The following is a 22,835-nucleotide window of genomic DNA, read 5'->3' as shown; positions in this document are numbered from 1 at the left end:
AAAAAAAGCTGATATATCGCCGTATATTTATGAAACAAACAAAAACGTACAGATAAAAAAAAAACCCGGAAATATATTTTATATATATATATATATATTGCTTTTTTTTGGGTATTAGAATTGTGCATGCCGGTGTCCTGGCATAGGGGTAGTGCGTCTCCCCCGTGATCTGGGCGTCCCGGGTTCGAGTCCCGGTTTGAGCATGGTTGTTCTTCTGTTGTTCTATCTGTGAGATGTGTAAATGTGCCCTCCTGTAAAAAGGGGTTGTGCAAGCGAATGAGTGATGTGAGAGTTGCAAAGTCGTACTCTTGGCCCTAGTTGGCGCTACTAAAAAAAAAAAAAAGAGAGAGAGAGAGAGAGAGAGAGAGACGCTCCCCCTCCGGCTTAAAATCGCTGTAACAGCGGGCTTGTCCATGGCAAGTGCCATAAGAAACAACAACAACAGAATTGCGCATAAATAGATGAAAAATTGCAGCCTGTTTTCCTTGTACACAGTGAAGAGACTATGTTAGCGCGAAGTATAGACTTCAGAATCGAGGAGGCCATGGATTCACCACTTAAACAAAAAGCTTGATGTGGATTTTAAATACTGGTTATTTTTTTAATTATTGCTTTCACAATAATTTTATAGACCCCCTTCAAAACATTGTATTACCAATAAAATATGTAATTAATTTGATTTATGTACGATTCGTCGCTAAATACTCTACTAAAATGGGGATTTGAAATGAATAAGAAAACAACTCTGCATGATAATTGTTCCAAACTACTTGGTTTCAAATGATTAAATTGGTACTACTTAAACTATGGATGACCATCTTAACATTGATATTTCATTTCTTCAATACTTTAACATTTTCATCGTCACACAAATAACACTTACGTCACTGCTCTTAAATTTTCATCATCTAAAAGACAATACTATTTCAATATTATTACTTTTTTTTCATTACTGTTAACATATTACTTACTACACTTTGATCTTACCCAAAAGAAGAAAGCGAGAAGTCGATATCATTTTACTGGTTAAAATATATTTAAAATATGTTTGCTGTATTACAGCAGTATAAAAATGTTACTTCAAAAATATGACATTATCAGATATGGACTAATGAAATCTTCAGATGCGCTCACTAAATGGCATTTTGTATAAAATAAGATATTTGTTTGTACCTTTTTAAGTCAAATGGAAGAAAATTTTGTATTTTCTCATTTGATTCTATTATCTTTATGCCACTTAAAAAAGAATTTAATTATCAGCTATTAAATGATACGGTAGACAGATGAGTGAAAACATATAATAGACAATAGGATTTATAGACAGCCTTACAAAAAGAGAGAAAATTTAGTAATTTCGTTAGTATTTTGTTCCTTTTTTGCAAAATGTGTAGCACCGACAACAGCCGATTTTCCCTTAAACTTACAGAAAGCATTCTGTATGACTTAAAAACGTAACTTTTTAGCAAACACTAAAATAAATAAATAAGTCACCTAATAAAAATAGATTTGATAACCCTTTTAGACAAAGGAAAATGATGAATTTCACATTAAATGCACTGAAATATTTCGATGGCTGATGCTGAGAAATTTCACCCCCCCCCCCGGAAAAATTAAAAGAAATAGTAATGACTAAATTATCCAATCATCATTTGTAAATTACACCATTTTTATATTTTAAAATTCTCTGTATTTTCGAAATTTCAGAATAGAAGTAATGTAACACAACAGTGTTTATTATTTTTTAAAATCAATCTTTCACAATTTAGGCTTTCTTCATTCAAGCAATTAAAAAGACATGAATTCTTTGATTTACGTAAAATGCTAAAACTATTCTGAAAGATAGTTTCAAAATATCAGCAAGTAATATTAAATATAATTTGAAATATTTTTACAGGAAGTTGATCTTATTAAACATATAAGTAAAAACTATCTAATTATCGAATTTTTTTGTACAATGTCGATGCACTTCTCATATTCATGTTGTTTTTCCATTCAGGTCATATTTTTAATTTACTTAAATGCATCCATTGAATTTTCTGTTCTATAGCATCCATTCTTAAAAATTATTACTATCAGATTAAAGTATGTGTATATTAAATATTTTATTGACACAATACAAAATGTATATTTTGCAAAACAAAAATCTGTAACCATGATTTACTTTAGAGATAATGAAAAGGCAGAATTTATCATAAATATAAAATTTAAATATTTAGCAATTTTAATAAAAAATATTCTGAAATAAAAATTGCACTGGAGCTGTTCAGAATTTGTTGAAAAAATTATTAGATCCAGTTGTTTCTGTAAAACGTGTTTCGTTTCAAGTATCAATCCAACAACGAAAAATATTTTTAATTACATGAAAAAAAAATTTCATATGATCACTTATGAAATGTAACCAACCGTTATTATCAGAAATATATTTTCACGAAATATACTCAAGCATTCTGAAAAATTTATATATCTCAGAATATTCGAATACTGACAGCTTGTCATTTGTTATGAATAATTCGACCTATCTTCAAAAGAATACCTTCATCTTTTCAGAAATATATATATAACAGAAAGAGCAGAAATATAACATTTTATTTTGAAATTTAATTTTCTAAGATTTCTTACACCAAGCTGGGATAAGAAATTGATAGATATATAAGACATTATTGGTTGACCTAAATAAGAAAATAAATGCTATTCAAATTAACTTATACCGTTAAAATTAAATAAACACTGTTTTAATAGAGTGCCGTATAATTTTAATTTGACAATCATGCTTATAAACGCATATTTTTTTGCTATTGTTATGACCGTCATATGAAACTGAGCATCGGCCATATGGTCGTATGTTTGGATAAGAAAATTATCGCACTTTGTTACTGTTTTTCCATTGAAATAACTCAACGTCTGTAACAGTCATTTGCTCACCAAGACATTTTTTTTCCTTCAGAGAGCACGTGATGGCTATGGCCTTCATATACTTACATATCACCAAAAATCGGACGGCTTTTTAAATTATCATACAATTAAACAAATCGTATAATAAATTTAATTACACAATTTTTTAAGGCTTAAGTTTTTGAAACATTCAGATTAATACCTCGATGTCAAATTTGAAAATGTAAAGTACACACATTATATTATATTATATATATATATATATATATATATATATATATATATATATATATAAAAATGGTGAAACAAAATGAATTGCTAAAAAGAATTTGATTGAATGGTATTGAAAAGAATAAGTCACTGATTTAATAATTTGTATAATACAGCAACTACTTCTATTCTTCATTTTTAAAAGAATAAAAATAAATAATTTCTTTTAAACTGTCTTTTTCTATGAATAAATATTACTATGACAAATAAGAAACCATCTTCGAAAGAATATCATTTCAAATGTTTGCCTCTGATTGTCTTTGAAAAATTCCATTTATTGGAAAAAAACTTGGTCCCTTTTTACAATGTATCCGAAAGGATTTATATTTGAAGTTATAAAAACAACGAAGTATTGAAAAATCAGAAAGGGCATTTTTAAGAGAAAGTATGCATTTGAAAAGGGGAAAGAGAAGAGAAAAAAAAGATCTCCTTTAGCATTTTACAAAATAAACAAATTCGCCTAGTTGAATAAACAAACATTTCCCTGCGAATGGTTTCGGGTAACTGTAAGCAAAGTGTTGTGGAATTTCAGCTCTTGTCGGAAAAACGTCTGAAAAATGTCTCCCCTAAAAACTATATTCCTGTCCGATAAAGGATTCCACATTTATCACACACATTCCAAGCTCCGTCTCAAAACACTAAGAGAATTTTATTCCGTTTTCAATGTGAAACGATGTCATATTCCACCTCTATGATTCGTTTTGCTCAGAAGATAAAAGTTTTATCGGCTAGTTTCGTGGAAATTCATAGCCAACGACAAAGGAGTGTTGGTTAGTGTTCCAAACATTTTGTCACTTCAAAAATGCAGATATTATTTGTTTCAAAATGTTTTTTACTAAAATAATATTTGTAAAGATAGTGAATTTGTATATTTTATTAGTAGGTACATGAAAAATTATCTATACTTACAAATAAAGCTCAATGTGTGTGTGTGTGTTGGCGCTCTATAGGCCAGGTCATTTGACCTACAGCTACCAAATTTGGTGCATGTATACCTTGGAGGTCGGGAATGTGCACCTGGGATCCCGTTTTTTGAATTTTTAATTAGAATTTTAATTATTAATTAAAAACTAACTTTCCCGCCAAAAAAATCTTTTCATTTTCCCCACCGCCAAATGAGTAAGGCTTCGATTTTTTTCCCAACAGTAATGAGGCTAGGCTTAAGATTTTTCGACCGATTATTTCAAACGATTCTGTTTATTTTCTTAATGTTTGATGCATTTAAAATTAAACATTGTCAATTAATCGATCTTTCAGATTCATTCTGAAGTACTTTTGAATTAAAATAAAACAGAATAAAGGAAATTAAAAGTTTCTAATCTGCATAGTGTTACCCCAACTGGCGTAGAAAAACTCACGCATTTGCGTTACTGTAACTGGCTTTGAAAATTCACACATGCGCGTTGTGTTCTGATTGTTGACATGGCAACCATTATCAACTGATGATTTAATTTATTTTTAGGTTAGTTGCATGCTTTTGTAATTAAATTGTATTTATGTTAGTTATATATTTTTTGTATATGCTTATAGTTTTAAGTACATCGTTTTTTAAGTAGTTTTTTTAAACGTGTTTTCGACCGATTATTTTAAACGATTCGTTTTATTTTCTTAGTGTTTGATACCTTTAAAATTAAACATTGTTAATGAATCGATCTGTTCATAATGAATCTGAGAAACTTTTGTTGAGAAATTCTTGAGATATTACATAAATTAAGAAAGATATTCTTTAGTGACCATAAAATTTAAACGCTCATGTACTCTGTTATCAGTAATCATATTTAAAAAAAATGCTTTGTTTCAGTAAAAAAATATTATTATATTCATTGCAGATTAATCATTTCCACAATTCTACGGGAGCTAACAGAAAATGAGAGAGATACATATTATGTTATGACTGAAGGCTTTTATAATATTATGAGTGAATTATATGACTATCAAAATTTGAAGTTTTAAAATATTTTGATGAAGAATCTATTAAAGTAGGAATTGCGTAAAATATTTAATTATTAAAATTTAAACGAACATTAAGATTGGCGAACCGGCTGGTCGCCAAAGGCTGCTAGTTCTTAATAAAATTTATTTTCTGTGGCATCTTATGATTATATCTTCAGTGCCTAATAGGTATTTTTGCAATAAATTTTTAAGGGAATATCATGCTGTACAACTGTAATCAACATTTCTTTTTTTTCTTCTACAATAATTTAGATTTTACATTAAACACAGAAAGTATACTCTCTTCAACTGCCTAGTTTTCTTCCATTTATAGAGCTTATTATTAGAAAAATTTGGTATATGTATTTTGCATCTACTCTTATGAACCAACTAAATCCATAATTCGACATAAATCTACTACTTTGGTATCAAGAAAATATACCAAATTTCATTCATCTATCAATTTATGGATTTGAGTTACCTTCTTCCAATTACACTAAGATAAACTATCTTTAAAATCCAAATCCTTTATTCAAAACAATTCTCAGGATGAACAAAAATCTACAATTCTAGTGATGATATTGTTAAATTTCAGTCGTCGGACTCGTTGTGTTTTTCACTTGTTATGTTTGCATACCTATGAAAAGAGAGATAAACACCTTTATGATGTATTGGTTCACTAATTTAAAAAAAAACCCATAATTTGAGAATAATGACCACAAGTCAAATTTCATTCGTCCAGCTTATTCCTTTTTTTTGTACTGTTCGTTTCAGTTTTCTAAGACGACCACTTTTTGGCGGTTCTACCTCACTAAGGGGTGAAAAGATGTGGCACACGGAAGGATATGTGCCATTTCCGGAATTTACTTTATTTTTTAAATGTAAACATCTCCTCCTTTCGTCTTTCCTCTCACCCCTATTTTTCCGAATTAAAACCATTCTAACGCATGCGCAAAAGCGCGGAGAGTTTTAGAATCCATTGGCAAACAACATGTGTGTTATTTGGTTGATAAACAAACAAGCGTAATTCTAATAATGACCTTCTAGGAAGTAGAGAGGTCAAACTTAGATTCTGACTAATAATTTATTGACATTAATATACTTACCTCTGTTATTGGGATTTAATCCATATGTATGAGTTGTTAATACCAAGCTATAATATTTTTAATAAAAAGTTTGAGTTATAATACAAAAATACAATTATTAATTAAGCCGTAAAGCTAATTTCTTTTACCGATATCTAATACAAAATCTATATATTCAATATATGCAAAAATCAAGTATAAGAATCTTACTTCTGGATTCAGCGAAGTTTCGAGTTTTATTGAGAAAACACAGGATATAAGTCTCGGAATTACAATAATGGGGTAAATGGATAATTGTTAAAATTGATTAGTTCGAAACTCACATCCAGTCCTTAATCAATTTAAATAGTTTACCTAACACGTTGCTGCACATGACGGTGGACAACGGATATAAATTTAAAACTAGCTTTATCACTAAAATTGTAGTTGTGGGTAAAATTTTGGTTCAGATATGCAAAAAGATTTATTATTTAACACGAAATTTCAAACATTCAACAATTACATAGATAACTTACAGTACGTAATCTTTACAAATATCTGCCTAAATTAGGACAGAATTCGCCTAAAGATAAAATGTCTGTCACAATATATTGGTAAACTCGACAACCCAATCCAGAAACTAAATAAATATACGACATATGGTTTTAACAAGATGTCCAAAATAGATATTGCTACGAATCGGTAATGTTGCACAGTTAGTTCCATTTTAGGAAGTTTTATGGTCAGCTCTATTGAATGTTGATCGGTTGTTGGATCAATGATCTCCGAGCTTAGCGGCAACTCGGCGATGTATTTGGCGATAGAACCAATAGGAGGCGAGTCATGCTTGATTATTAGAGAAGTTTCTATGCCTTGCTTTGGAATCTATAAAAGACCTGCAGACTTGGCAGCAGACCAAGCTGAGGTCAGTCTTATAGTGAATCAATAACGAATTAGTTGTATCAGTCAAGCGAAGTGCAAGTGTTCAGAGGAGATCAATCAATTAGTGGACTGAAATTTGGTAACGTGCGCCGAGTTTTGGAGACAAATATTGAAGCAGCATCGAGTCTTGTGTGGAATAGCTAATCGCATAGCAGTTAGTTGGCAGTTGGGTCCAACTAAAAGAAGGAGACAGTGGAGAATAGCAGACGTTTGGAAAGACCTTAGTGAATAGCTATATCGATTCCTTCCTCCTGCTGAGTTCTGTATGGCTACTTTGTGCGCTTCGGTTGTTGTTTACTACCGATTGCTACTTGTTCTAAGTGTGCTGCTGTGTATTGCTTATGTACGTTTGGCTGAGCTTTGTTGTCTGTGTATTCGTGTCAATAAACGTTTGTTATTTGTTAATGAGACCTGCGGACTTTGTCAGCATACACCTACTACAAGGAAATCCGTCGGTTTTAACAGAATAATTTTTTAAACAATACTAAGCTCTTGATTATAATATGAAGTTAAACAAAAAGAGGGAGCTGTACTAGGACATAGACTAGAAAATCCGGCTCAAAATGCTCCAGCCTGTATTATTGAATTGCGAAATATTGAATTCGTTGATAGAAATCGGAAAGCATAAAAAGACTTGCTTGTATTGTGCGCAGAATACTGAGAAATTAAAAGCAACCTGGTAAGTAAACCAAGTATATTTGATTAAAATTATCTTTCTCTATTAAGTTCTCTAAGTTCTTTTTCTCATTCGTTTGTTCGAAAATATACATTGGATTTCAAATTGAATTATTCATTTGAATTCTTTCATTTTGTAAAAGAATATTTCTCTTTATATCCGGTAACTACTCTTCTCAGAAAAAAACCCTGAAAAGTAAAACGAAATAGAAAGGAAAGAATTTTTTGATTAAAAGATAATAATTGGACTAAAGTAATTGTAATTATTGTAGAGAAGCAGTAATATATTTCCAAAAGTATAATTTATTGTAACACATGTATTTAAATCTTTACCAATAAATATAAACATGACATACTGCTTCAATTTCATCTATTTTATGGTTTCATTTAATGATAAATATTTTCATTATGTTAATAAAACATGGTTTAAAATATTTGTCTAGAACGATCTACCTATAACCTAAAATATTTATCTAGAACGCATTTTCGTTAGTAAAAACATTTCTTATTTCTTTTTCTTGAAAAATGAATTTTGAGGAATGGAACTTTAATAATCATTCATCAAATGAAAAAGTTTAACCAAAAGCAATTAAATTTATAACAAGCGAATTTCAATAAAATGCTCTAAGTTATTATGACTTTTTTTGCAAAAACTGATAAACCCGAAAATTTAATTCATAAAAGAAGCTTGTGGGGCCATATTAAAAGTCATATCCATAATTTAATGTGTCCTAAAATGGCAAACTATTTTGATAAAACAACTAACAAGTAGTTGAATATAAAATTCAGGAAGTCTTTCTAATTTTTTAAAAATAAAAAATAAAAAGAACAGAATTAAAAAGATGTATTATAATAAAAGATTGTTCTTTAAAAAAATCAAACATTTTCCAGAATTATTATCTCTACTATGAAAGAATTTTCCTTTCGGACTCTGCCCGAATAAAACTTCTCTCTGAGTATTATCATGAAAAAAGAAAGGATGAATCCACAACTGATGTCTGATCTAGTGGAAAAAAAGCAGCGTGGGAATGACCATTGTCCAGGAGCAGAATCTACTGACCACTCACCCCTGCAGGAAAGAGCGATAAATCGTCCGTTCCTTTTGAAAAGCATGAACGTCAACAGGACGCTTTCCCACGCGTTGCTTTCTTCCGTTGCAAGTCCTATCCCAATAGCAGTCAGCATCTGCATTCTTTGGAGCAAACGATTTTTAACAGTTGCGTGATTCTTTGCAGATGTCCACATATAAATGGAACGTTTAAAATTTGGATAGATAAAAAAATATTGAGTGGATTCTTAGAGAATGGTTTTAAATCAGCGTGAGGAACAAAAATCGTTTGATTAAAAGAATATTTTGGGGCAGATTTCAGAATTCTGAATCTGAGGAATATTTTCTTGATTCTTCATTATTTTTATAGTTTTACTGTTTAAAGCAAATGACTTCCTGTATACATTTGAATAAATATCCTCCTCAAATAATTTTTCTAGAATTTAGACCCATTTACCAATGAATGAATAAATAATATCGAAATAATTTTTGTATTTTGTATTAATTATTCAATTCTGCTTTTTGCAATATCATTATACTACGTTTATCTTTAAAAAAGACCTTTTTCTACAAAAATCCATTTTAGATTTTTTACTTCCATTTTTATGGCCATTTTTTAAAAACACATTAATGTCCTTTATCCGAATTTTTTGAAAAACTTCTTAATATCGATTCTTCTTTTTAAAAAAAATGTAATTCATAATTTTAGATTCATTGTTGAATATATGAATATCAACTATGTGGAACATAAAAGTTAGTAAAATCAAACTAAAGCAAACCCCAACAAACAAAAAGCAGTTCAATTTTATAAAAATGTAAGTTTTTTTAGAATGGAAGGGTTACTTTTCCTCACCTGTTTTACATATCTGCAGAAAATCTATTCGATTTAATTATATTAGTGTTCAAAAATTACGAATAATGAGTAGACTGTTGAAAACTTGAACGTAATATAAATACAGTATTTTATGATCAATTATGAAGATTTATTGTATATACTATTATAGGAATCTACATTTTACATTGAAGATTCGATTATAAGAAAATTTAGAGATCCAATTAGAAATTATTGAAAGAGTAAACGATTCGGAGTCGACCAATTTCACAGAAAGCTAATAAAATTTGCAACTTTCATCCGGTTTTATTTCCTTTGCAACTTTTCCTTACATACACTTTTATAAAAATATTGTATAAATATTTTTTTTAAATAAAATTTCCGTATATCGTTTGCTTAGAAAATTCAGTTTCCAATCAAATTAAACGAAAAATGTTGGAGGAGCGACAGCTTGCTTATATTATAGAATATTTTAGAACACATACTTTAAATATTGATGAAATATAAATATTATTACCTAGAGGGACGAGACTCTTTATCACTTCATTACGAGATAAATGAAAATAATAGACGAGTTTCAGAAACATTTAATTATTTTCTAAATTCCACATTTCACAAGACAAAACAAACGCGAGCATTAAAAATACGCGGCATTCACTTAGAATACAATTTAATAATTATTCTTCAAAAGGATCATGGGAAAAGGGCCTTGATGTTAATAAGGTAACGCCATCTGTTGTATTAAAAGAGAAGGTGGTAAAGTTATTTAGCCGCTACAAATAGAAAATAATTTTTCATTATCTCTCAAAATAATTTCAAAACTTTTCTTTCATTATTTAGAAGCCAGATATATAGTGAGATTCCTATAAAACTTCCAGTTGAATAAGATTTAGATGTAAGAAGCTTAATTTTATTTATTTTCTAAGGGATGCTAATGATGTGTTATTTTTTTATATATTAATATTTTTGAAACTGAAAACTTCGAATACTATTAAATTAGAGCTTTATAAATACTCATGCTTATTAACAATTTAATTACACGGTTTAAATAAATATAAATTAGAGGTTATAAAAAAATAATTACTTTTGCCACAATAACAGCAAAAAACATTAGAATTATGATATTATGCTTGATTTACTCTATTTTGTCATGAAATTGTAATGTTGCTTCCTTTCACAGTTAGTTCCATCATGTTTTTACAGATAACTCTGATGGAAGCCGGAAAATTAGTTAATATAGAAAATCTCATATTAATAGAAAATTATTTTAAAAAATGCATTTGAAAGACAAAATCTATATTTATTACAAAAATATTATATGTGTATCAATTTATAAAGAATATTGGTCTTTATACAGGGTGTTCATTAATTATTGTTGGAGTTTCCGTAACTCATAACTTTCGAATAAAAAATATTATGCAAAAACCGATTACGTATTCGTAAATTACAACTAAAAGAATTTTATTAATGATATTAAAGTGTAAAGCTTGCACAATTTGCACTTTGTAGGCATTCAGCTGAAGGCGATTTTGTATTCGTAAATTACAACTCAAACTCGGTATAGAACGCTACCAGTTTCCTGGAATTGTGTTAACCAGCTTCTAATAGAATTATCCGAAGGAGGATCTTTCTTGTACGTGATCCTGAAGCGACATTGAGTAGTTATGGCTGATTTAGTTTCGAAAAACCACAATATACACATTGCTTTTTCTTGCATGGTCGACATTTTTATTTATGACGTCATAATTACCCAGACTGCAAATGCGCTAAGATCGCATTGTTGCCACGTAAAATTCTTTGAGTTGTAATTTATGAATACGTAATCGGTTTTTGCGTAATATTTTTTATTCGAAAGTTATGAGGCACGGAAACCCCGACAATAATTAATGAATACCCTGTATAATTATTATCTCTGCTAATAAAGAAGGTCTGTTTGTATATTGACGCTCTATAGGACAAGCCTTTGAATCAAAAGTCACAAAATTCAGTATAGATTTACATTGGAGGAGAACGAAAGTGCATATGAAAGAGAATTGTTTGAAATTCTTATTATAATTTTAAGCAAAATTTTAGTTTCTTTTTTAATTAACACCCAAAATTACAGTCGCACAAAGGTGACTTTTACAGTATTCAAAATTTTAAAAGCTGCTCTGTAATGACTTCAATTAATCTCTCATATAATATTACGCTGAGCTTTAAAAAACCAGCATAATGAAATTCATTTTTCAACAATAGTAACATAGCTACAACGAACTTCATGTCGTTTTCATTGTTTTTCATCAAGTATTTAATCGAGTCTTTTTCTTTTGTTGTTGAAAGATATGGAAAAAAGATTCTCCAATTACATAATCACGCAATAAAAAGTGGAATTTGTAATACATTACTTAAGATTTCAGTGGAACTGGACTGCATTAAGAATGTGTATACGGTAACTAGAACTGGCAAAAATCTATTAAAATGATATAGCTTTAATTTTTGCCACAATTTGAACACTTTGTACAGGGAATAATGAATATCAAATTATACATGCGATATTTATGTAAAGTCGAAAATATCTGATACTGTCAATGAGACAGAGTTTCTGGTCGTAAAAGGTGGCAAGTAATAAGCATAATCCAACTTCTATTGTTCACGAATCACCAAGATTACTGAAATACTTAACCTCAAGATTTAATGAATTGGTTTCCCTGTAATGCTTTCCTCTTATTCTTCTGAAAACGACAAACGATAAAAGGTGCCGGATTGCTGATAGTTTATTATTTTCTACTTTCACCTCTAAATTTTTGGTAAAAAAAATTTTTTCAGAAGGCGTGCTTTAATTTTTTTTTATATTCCATACCCTGAGACGATACCTTATTCAAATACTTTGTACAGCACCGCTTTGTCCTTCAAAATTCAAACAGTAGTTCTTAACCCCAAACTGCTGAATATTTAAATGAAAGCCTTCTAAATAAATTCTCCATTGCAGAATTCACTGAAAAAAATGACTCCGGTGATCAATCGAAAAACTTTGTTTGCCAAACGACAGGTAAAGAGTCCTTCAAAGAACAACCGGGTAGTAGTAGAAACAAAACAACCATCCCCCAAAAGAATATAGCCAAAAGGCGGAACGAAACAGACGGACGGACAGGAAAGCCGTCTTAAAGCCTCGAAAGAGAAAGAAGAGAAAGCAAATAATAATAATAAAAAAACGCCACTTTAAACAGTCATAACGCTAGCCAAATCGAAATGTTGGAGCAAATGTTCGTCTCGTAAAATTCTGCGCCATGGCCGTTTTTTTACGGGCTTTAAGAGTTATTTTTACGCATTTCTTTTACCTTTACGGCCTTCGGAACCCTAATTCAGGCCAGAAAACACGAACGTGTACCCAGCAAGGCGTGCAATGAAGGCCTCTTTTTATAATGGCCGAAGGGCCTTTTGAATTTTGCAGCTCGATCGTCTCCTCCCCCCACAAATAGATCGAGCGAGTTCAAATCACTCGGCCCGGTCGCACAATTACCGTAGCAGCCTCTTCTTCGTTTTTCTTTGGAAAACTGCGGCCAATCCGTGAATTCATGAGAAAGTGAGTGAAAAATGACTCATTTGTGTTTGAGGGTGGTTTTTATTGCGGAAAAAGAAACTTTTTCGTTTCCTCCACCCCCTCCCCTTCCCTTCTTCGTGTTTAGCTATTTTGGAAGAGGAAGAGGAAATTGGATGAAGTGGAAGATGGGAAAAACAAGAAAGCATCTTCCGTGATTATTTTCGCACCTACAACAGGTGAGCGAATTCAAATTACATTCCATTGATTGATTCAAGCGTTATTGACATCCAAAAATGCATGATTAATAATAGATATCTGAATATTTAATGTTCATTAAGTTTTGTATTTATCAAAAAGGAAGCATTTTTGAATAAATTCCGGTGGAAAATTGATGGGAGTTCAAGATAAATGAAAACTGATAAGTTTTTAAATACAGACCTAAATTATATCAAAAGAAATGTGCCAATTCGGAAATTCATTAAATTTCTAGTAAGAAGGCGTAAAAAAATTTAAAAATAAAGATTTGATGTTTTTGTCTAATGAGTTTATAGTCGTAGTTGATAATTTGGCTATATTTAAATATAAATAAAAAAAATAGACGTCAATATTTTAGGTATATTAGAAGCTTTATTTTCCTTAATTTTTTTTAATCAGTCATTTTAAAATTACATAATACCAGACACTTCTTGTGATCATTTTTTTACCATGAATACTGGCTCTTCGGGCTATTAAACTATTAATATGAAATGACTTTACTTAAAATTTCGGCTTTTTAATAATAAAAGATTGAAAAATAAAATGCAATAGAGTCAATGCAATGAAAAAGTATATCTACTGATCAATGAAAACATACAACTCAGAGCAACTGATTCATAAAATTTTTATAAAAATTTAAATTAATTAACAAAAGATATTTTTACTTTTTTTTTCTTGATAACTTTCAAATTTATTATATTATATGATATATATATGAATTTTATTCCATTTTAGAATTAAACAAAAACTTGTTAATGACACCAGTTTGCTTGTAATGTTCTTCAGAATTTTGAAGAATTTCTGAAAACATACTTTATTTGCATAAATATTTTTGTTGAAATAAAATTAAAACCATTTTAGTTCCTACCTCATATATAATTACAAAATTTTCTTCTATTTTTGAAAGCTTAAGAAAATTTATATTTATTCTCTGGATAATTTATATAAGAAATAAGAAAATGAAGGTACGAAAGACAATATGCAACCAGAAGATAAACTACAGATCAGTTACATTTTAATAGTACTATGATGTAATGGGATTTGATTCTATTAATATAACAAGTATAAAACTATTAAAATAATAAGTTTTTAATAGCTATCATAATTTAATACTTAAAAATACTTTATTGAGACATTATTAAAACTTGCAATTTAAATAAGAAATTTAATGAAACCTAAAACCAATATTTCCGGCAAATATAGACGTTCATTAAATTCAGGTTATTTAATTAATATTAAATTAGATATGAATTAAATATAACTTTTCAAGAGAATTTTGACAACGTTTTATTTACAGGGCTTTAATATATAAGCCTCTACACCAATCTAACTTATTGCTGTATTTGATGGCTTCTCTTCTTAAAAAAATGAAATTTCTGTCTTTGAAATCGTTCGTCAGATTTCGAACAATAAATAAAATCGCTTTACTTTTTCTGCTTTTTACAAAATAGTTTCGCGCTCGGAGCCTAAAGTGCTTAAGTCCCAAAGCTCCCCGTGCGGCGTTGTGCAAGAATTGTGATCACCGGTATATCGAAGCAGCAAAAATGAAAAAGAAATCGGTAACACCTTGAGATTTAAGGGATCATACTGCATCTGCTGGCGTAATGGAATCGATAAAAAGAGGCGGATAACCTTGTTGTATTCCTTTTCCTAGAACATAGATTCCAGGTTCTTAGAACTTCATCGAAGCCGCTGACGATGGTTTCCTTCTAGTAATTGCTTTATCTTTTCCTATGGTTTTCAGACCTCATTTAATCATACTGGATAAATGAATCCTGCCGTCTTTATAAAGCCGATTTCGCCTTTAGTTTCTTCTTTGTTAGATATTTCTGCTTTTATCACTTATGACTTAAAATATGTCACTATTATCAGCTATACATAGTGAGTGTATGACACGGGTTTCTATGTAAGTCGGACGATCTTCAGGTATGCAACCAAACTTGTAACAGATTTGTCGCATTCTTGTGTACAAAGTTTACTGCTGGCGTAATGGAATAGATAAAAAAGGTGGATAACATTGTTGTATTCCTTTTCTTAGAACATAGATTCCAGGCTCTTAGAACTTCATCGAAGCCGCTGACGAGGGTTTCCTTTTAGTAATTGCTTTATCTTTTCCTACGGATTTCAGAGCTCATTTAATCATACTGGATAAATGAATCATGCCGTCTTTATAAAGCCGATTTCGCTTTTAATTTCTCCTTGGGTTAGATCTTCTGCTTTTATTACTTATAACTTAAAATTTATCAGTTATTACCAGCTAATGCTAGTGAGTGCGTGGTATACGAGTTTCAATATAAGTCAAACGATCTTGAGGTATGCAAAATACTTGTAAAAAATTTATTACTTTCTTTCTCGTACACGAAGTACATATAAAAAGAAAATATTGTGTTCAAACAAATTCGAACACAGTATTCGAACGAAAATTCGAAATTCAGAGATTTTGACGAATTTCCGCGTTCAGTATCTGAATCCGAACAGATTTTTAGAATTATGCCAATCTGTTTGTTCGTCCATCTGTCTGTCTGTGAATGGGATTACTCAAAAACACAGACGAATGAATTTGCTGAATTGTCCCGATTCCAAATTTGTAGAATTTCTATCAAATTTTGCACGAAATCCATTGAGAATAATTCTGCGTCGAGCGTGCTTTTATGATTAACATAATAACTATAAGTGCTAAGCTGATGAAATTTGGTACACAGATTTAACATTTAAAATATCAAATTTTGAACCAAATTATTTAAAGATTGATTTCTGTCTGTCAGTACTTTCAAAAGCATATAAACGAGATAACTCAAAAAAGAATCGACCTTAAGCATAGAATATTCGGTAGGTAATTTTCTGATTACAACTACAGCTCTATTTCAGATTTGGAACATAAAGCTTTTTAAATAAATATTTAGTTTTTTTAGCATCTATGTCAGTCTTTGGCATCTATGTCAGTCTTTGGCATCTATGTCAGTCTTTGGCATCTATGTCAGAGTCTTTGGCATCTATGTCTTTAAATTCCTAATGGTATGGTATACATAAATGACATAATTAAAATTCAATCATGGCACTTTTTTTTTCTTTAATAACATATACATCTCTTTGCATTTGGCATTAAAGAAATTATTGTTAATATTATTAATCATTCATTTTAATTAACAAATGTTTAATTCCAATTAGTTTTGATAGTTAATATCAGCATCTGGACAAAGGACTTGTTACACAGTGGGATCACATGCGAATTTGAAATCCAATTTTTCTCTTTACTGTAAACTCGTTTATAAACTTGAAGAGATCAATAACCGCATGCATTCATTATTATGTCGTATATTTCAGTAAAAGCAATCTCCTGCATGCCATTGTGTCACATATGTGTATTAAGTATTCCATACCCAAACACTGCATAGAGCAATGCTGGGTAATGGGTATTGAATTCAAGCAATGTTTGAATAAATCACATCTATACTCTTCGTTTTTGATTGGCAAAATTTCATTTGATTCTCAAGATCGATCTAAATAAAACATTCGAAGAATAATTTTGCAAAACAATAAAAAGTTAAAATTAAATTTACAGCTTTTCACACATTGAAAAATTATTCTCAGAACAGCAGCGTTCTGGAGATGCAAGTGATAACGTTGAAAAGTCGATTTTGTTTTTGAAATTATGAATTTCGTTTTTATTTGGTATTCTTAATGTTTGAACAGGTTTCTTTATAAAAACCTTTAGAATTTTGTTTCCAAATCTGTTTTTTGAGAAGTTACACTGCTTTTTATAATTTCCTTTACATAGGTTTTAATGTTATTTTATATCTTAAGATACTATTTTCTCAAATTCTAAACTAATAGAATTTTCTTACGGAAAACTTCATAAATTGAAATCTAATGCATATTTAGCATAATGATTTCTCAATATATTCTGCAGTTACAGAACTAAAGAATAAGTAATCTATTTATTAAGGAATATTTTATAGTTTTTTTTAATGTTTCATAATGTGAAAAAATTGAAACTTCGGAGTTATTTATCAGTCGGATTATTTATCACAAAATTTAAAGTATAGATAGAGACTCAGTTTATTTTTTAGTTCAGTAACTAGATAATATATTTCTCAAGCTATCTACAAAGTTTTAAGTAAATCATTTGATAAACCTCTAAACTAGAAGATTTTTACTTTATACTTCTTTTTTGGCAAAAAAGGTTTTCTTTCCAATTTAAAAAAGAACGCCACTTATCTGGTATATTTTGGTTTCATAGATGCTTTTTCAATCGTTTTAAAGCAAATAGTAAGAAATATAGCCATTTTCGAACGTTTAAAAAAAATCTTCCCGAATGTATTTGCATACGTTAATACTTATAATACTTGCATACTTATAATAGTTATTCATTATCACGATGATATTGCGTTGACTCTAAGTAAAGATATATATGTATATTTTTAATAAAAATTTGTATTACACATGTTTTAAGCCTAAAGTGCGCATGCAACTCAACATTGCCATAGAGGCACGAGTGCTACGAGTTAAAAATCAAAGCACGTAGAGCACAAAACTCTTCTTCCGTCAGCTCCATTTAAGCAACAGAAAAATAAAAATATTTTGCATTAAAAAACCATAACTTGAAACTTAAAACTGCAAGATGTTTCTTTCTCTTTTTCAGAAGTTTGTATTTTGAGTTATAGTTCATGAGTACGGTTGGTATGTTTGGAAACTTTTGAGAAAGTTTACGATTTATATTATTTAACAAGAACAGTTGCAATATTTATTCTGAATGTACATAGAAGGTAATTTTTTTTAAATGAAATTCCGAAAAAGTTTTTGAATATATCTAAAAGTATATTAACTATTCTTAAATTATTAATGAATTTTATGTTTTTACTAATCTTATGTCTTATCGGCAAAAATTGTAAAAACTGAAATTTAAAAAAAATGTTTCTTAAGCTCACAGAGAAACAATTTTTTTCTGAAAATTCGATATTTTGAAGCATCTTAAATGTAAAGATTCATCAAAATATCGAATTTTTCACGCTTACCCTAATTTCTCTTTGTACTAAAAAAGCATGAATATGTTGAAATAAGGATGGCTTATTTCAAAAATCATGAATATCTTCAAATATGGATGGAAATGTCTGCACAAATTTTCTTATTGCATTTCATATAATTTAAACATTGAAGGACAGTAAATTAATAATTAATCTTTAGAAAATATATTTTATGGTTAATTATTGACAGTTAATATTAACACATTCCTAAACAAAATTAAAATATTCATGTACATTTTTACTACAGTTTTTTTCTATTCATTTACATGCTACCAGAAAAGTATGAAATCCAGCATTCTATAGAATGAACAAGCATTATTAGGTATTATAGAAACAGGAATTCTATAATGCTTAAAAAACCCGGCAATGAATAAAACGAGTCATATTTCACACATTTCATAGGCATGCTATAGAATAAGAAACAGGCAAAGTATGAAATGCATCTTCGATTCTTTTCGAATATCACGTGGTTTATGCTTCTTTGAGAACTACCGTGCGAGTCCCTAGTCCTGACATCGACAGGAGGCGAGGTGATTCGGGCAATATATTGGCGGTTGTAACGAGTGCGACAGAAGGTGGTTTCTACCGACCTGGAACTTCTGAAAGAATTTTAAAATAAATATATGCGAGATCACAATTCACTTTAATCACTAAGAACTTGCTAAGAATTAAAGATATTCCTCTTCGGTCAGTTACAATCGATTAGTCCAATGAGAGCGGCCAAGGATTCGTCAAATGTATGGGTAAAACAAAATGCGAAAATATGAAATTTCTTTGGGTGAAAAAAATGTGAGGAAGTATAATTCAATATATCATTAAGCCTACCATGTTGCAACAAGAAAAGTTAATTTTAATTCCTTACTTTTTACATGAAAATTAGCTTCTCTTAATCTTTTGGATACATTTGACGTATCACAACTTACTATATATTTCACTTTTTTTTCAATGCTAATTAGTTTAAATTATTTCAATATCATGCAGCAGTATATATTCTGAATAATCTGAAATTAATTCTTGCAGAAATTCTACTACCTTTACATGTTCAAAAAATTAAATGCTTTCCAAATACAAAATATGCTTTCAAATAAATGTGTACTCAAAAGGTTAATAGGATAGGCATTCATTTGGTTTTGTGCAACTTTCGTTTTTCTTTACGTACTTTGAATATTTTTTTAATTGCATTCTCCTTATGATTCAGAATTTGTATTTTTATGGAAAGCACGTCATTTATATAATAGCCTTATCAGGAACTTTCTTCATACTTTGCCTAAATAGCATGTGCCATTCTACAGACTGCCTAAGTATTATATACAATGCCTATGGAAAGCATGTAATAATTTTCATATTTCATACTTTGCTTAAACACGTCCGGCATTATATGCTTAGGTATATAATGGCGGAATGCCTAGAATGCCTGGGTATTATAAACAATGACTAAGTATTATATACAATGCCTATGGAAAGCATGTAATAATTTTCATATTTCATACTTTGCTTAAACACGTCCGGCATTATATGCTTAGGTATATAATGGCGGAATGCCTAGAATGCCTGGGTATTATAAACAATGACTAAGTATTATATACAATGCCTATGGAAAGCATGTAATAATTTTCATATTTCATACTTTGCTTAAACACGTCCGGCATTATATGCTTAGGTATATAATGGCGGAATGCCTAGAATGCCTGGGTATTATAAACAATGACTAAGTATTATATACAATGCCTATGGAAAGCATGTAATAATTTTCATATTTCATACTTTGCTTAAACACGTCCGGCATTATATGCTTAGGTATATAATGGCGGAATGCCTAGAATGCCTGGGTATTATAAACAATGACTAAGTATTATATACAATGCCTATGGAAAGCATGTAATAATTTTCATATTTCATACTTTGCTTAAACACGTCCGGCATTATATGCTTAGGTATATAATGGCGGAATGCCTAGAATGCCTGGGTATTATAAACAATGACTAAGTATTATATACAATGCCTATGGAAAGCATGTAATAATTTTCATATTTCATACTTTGCTTAAACACGTCCGGCATTATATGCTTAGGTATATAATGGCGGAATGCCTAGAATGCCTGGGTATTATAAACAATGACTAAGTATTATATACAATGCCTATGGAAAGCATGTAATAATTTTCATATTTCATACTTTGCCTAAACACGTCCGGCATTATATGCTTAGGTATATAATGGCGGAATGCCTAGAATGCCTGGGTATTATAAACAATGACTAAGTATTATATACAATGCCTATGGAAAGCATGTAATAATTTTCATATTTCATACTTTGCTTAAACACGTCCGGCATTATATGCTTAGGTATATAATGGCGGAATGCCTAGAATGCCTGGGTATTATAAACAATGACTAAGTATTATATACAATGCCTATGGAAAGCATGTAATAATTTTCATATTTCATACTTTGCCTAAACACGTCCGGCATTATATGCTTAGGTATATAATGGCGGAATGCCTAGAATGCCTGGGTATTATAAACAATGACTAAGTATTATATACAATGCCTATGGAAAGCATGTAATAATTTTCATATTTCATACTTTGCTTAAACACGTCCGGCATTATATGCTTAGGTATATAATGGCGGAATGCCTAGAATGCCTGGGTATTATAAACAATGACTAAGTATTATATACAATGCCTATGGAAAGCATGTAATAATTTTCATATTTCATACTTTGCTTAAACACGTCCGGCATTATATGCTTAGGTATATAATGGCGGAATGCCTAGAATGCCTGGGTATTATAAACAATGACTAAGTATTATATACAATGCCTATGGAAAGCATGTAATAATTTTCATATTTCATACTTTGCTTAAACACGTCCGGCATTATATGCTTAGGTATATAATGGCGGAATGCCTAGAATGCCTGGGTATTATAAACAATGACTAAGTATTATATACAATGCCTATGGAAAGCATGTAATAATTTTCATATTTCATACTTTGCCTAAACACGTCCGGCATTATATGCTTAGGTATATAATGGCGGAATGCCTAGAATGCCTGGGTATTATAAACAATGACTAAGTATTATATACAATGCCTATGGAAAGCATGTAATAATTTTCATATTTCATACTTTGCCTAAACACGTCCGGCATTATATGCTTAGGTATATAATGGCGGAATGCCTAGAATGCCTGGGTATTATAAACAATGACTAAGTATTATATACAATGCCTATGGAAAGCATGTAATAATTTTCATATTTCATACTTTGCCTAAACACGTCCGGCATTATATGCTTAGGTATATAATGGCGGAATGCCTAGAATGTCTGGGTATTATAAACAATGACTAAGTATTATATACAATGCCTATGGAAAGCATGTAATAATTTTCATATTTCATACTTTGCCTAAACACGTCCGGCATTATATGCTTAGGTATATAATGGCGGAATGCCTAGAATGCCTGGGTATTATAAACAATGACTAAGTATTATATACAATGCCTATGGAAAGCATGTAATAATTTTCATATTTCATACTTTGCTTAAACACGTCCGGCATTATATGCTTAGGTATATAATGGCGGAATGCCTAGAATGCCTGGGTATTATAAACAATGACTAAGTATTATATACAATGCCTATGGAAAGCATGTAATAATTTTCATATTTCATACTTTGCCTAAACACGTCCGGCATTATATGCTTAGGTATATAATGGCGGAATGCCTAGAATGCCTGGGTATTATAAACAATGACTAAGTATTATATACAATGCCTATGGAAAGCATGTAATAATTTTCATATTTCATACTTTGCTTAAACACGTCCGGCATTATATGCTTAGGTATATAATGGCGGAATGCCTAGAATGCCTGGGTATTATAAACAATGACTAAGTATTATATACAATGCCTATGGAAAGCATGTAATAATTTTCATATTTCATACTTTGCTTAAACACGTCCGGCATTATATGCTTAGGTATATAATGGCGGAATGCCTAGAATGCCTGGGTATTATAAACAATGACTAAGTATTATATACAATGCCTAGGGAAAGTATGTAATAATTTTCATATTTCATACTTTGTCTAAACACGTCCGGCATTATATGCCTAAGTATGTAATAGCGGAATGCCTAGAATGCCTTGATATTATATATACAAGACTAGGTATTACATACAATGCCTAGAAAAAGTAAAAGTTTCAGATTTCATACTTTGCCATCTAACATTATATACAATGCCTAGTCATCTATAAAATGCCGGCGTTTCATATTTTGCAGACAACATATATCTTTCGCAAGACAGATAAATCTAAAATAATTTATTCCTACAAGTGCTTAATCATTTGAAACATTGTTCTTGAATTGAA

At 30.1% G+C, this 22,835-nt stretch overlaps 1 protein-coding gene across 3 annotated transcripts in view; it reads right to left on the bottom strand.

The window, feature by feature from the left end:
• LOC129984435 (uncharacterized) overlaps positions 1 to 22,835 on the bottom strand; it is a 440,548-nt gene that overhangs the window by 222,684 nt on the left and 195,029 nt on the right. The gene's annotated exons all lie outside the window — the stretch shown is intronic.

Source organism: Argiope bruennichi, chromosome 9, assembly GCF_947563725.1.
Source record: "Argiope bruennichi chromosome 9, qqArgBrue1.1, whole genome shotgun sequence".
Lineage (NCBI taxonomy): Eukaryota > Metazoa > Arthropoda > Arachnida > Araneae > Araneidae > Argiope > Argiope bruennichi.
Note: the sequence above shows the minus strand (reverse complement) of the source record. Positions and strands in the feature narration are given on the sequence as shown.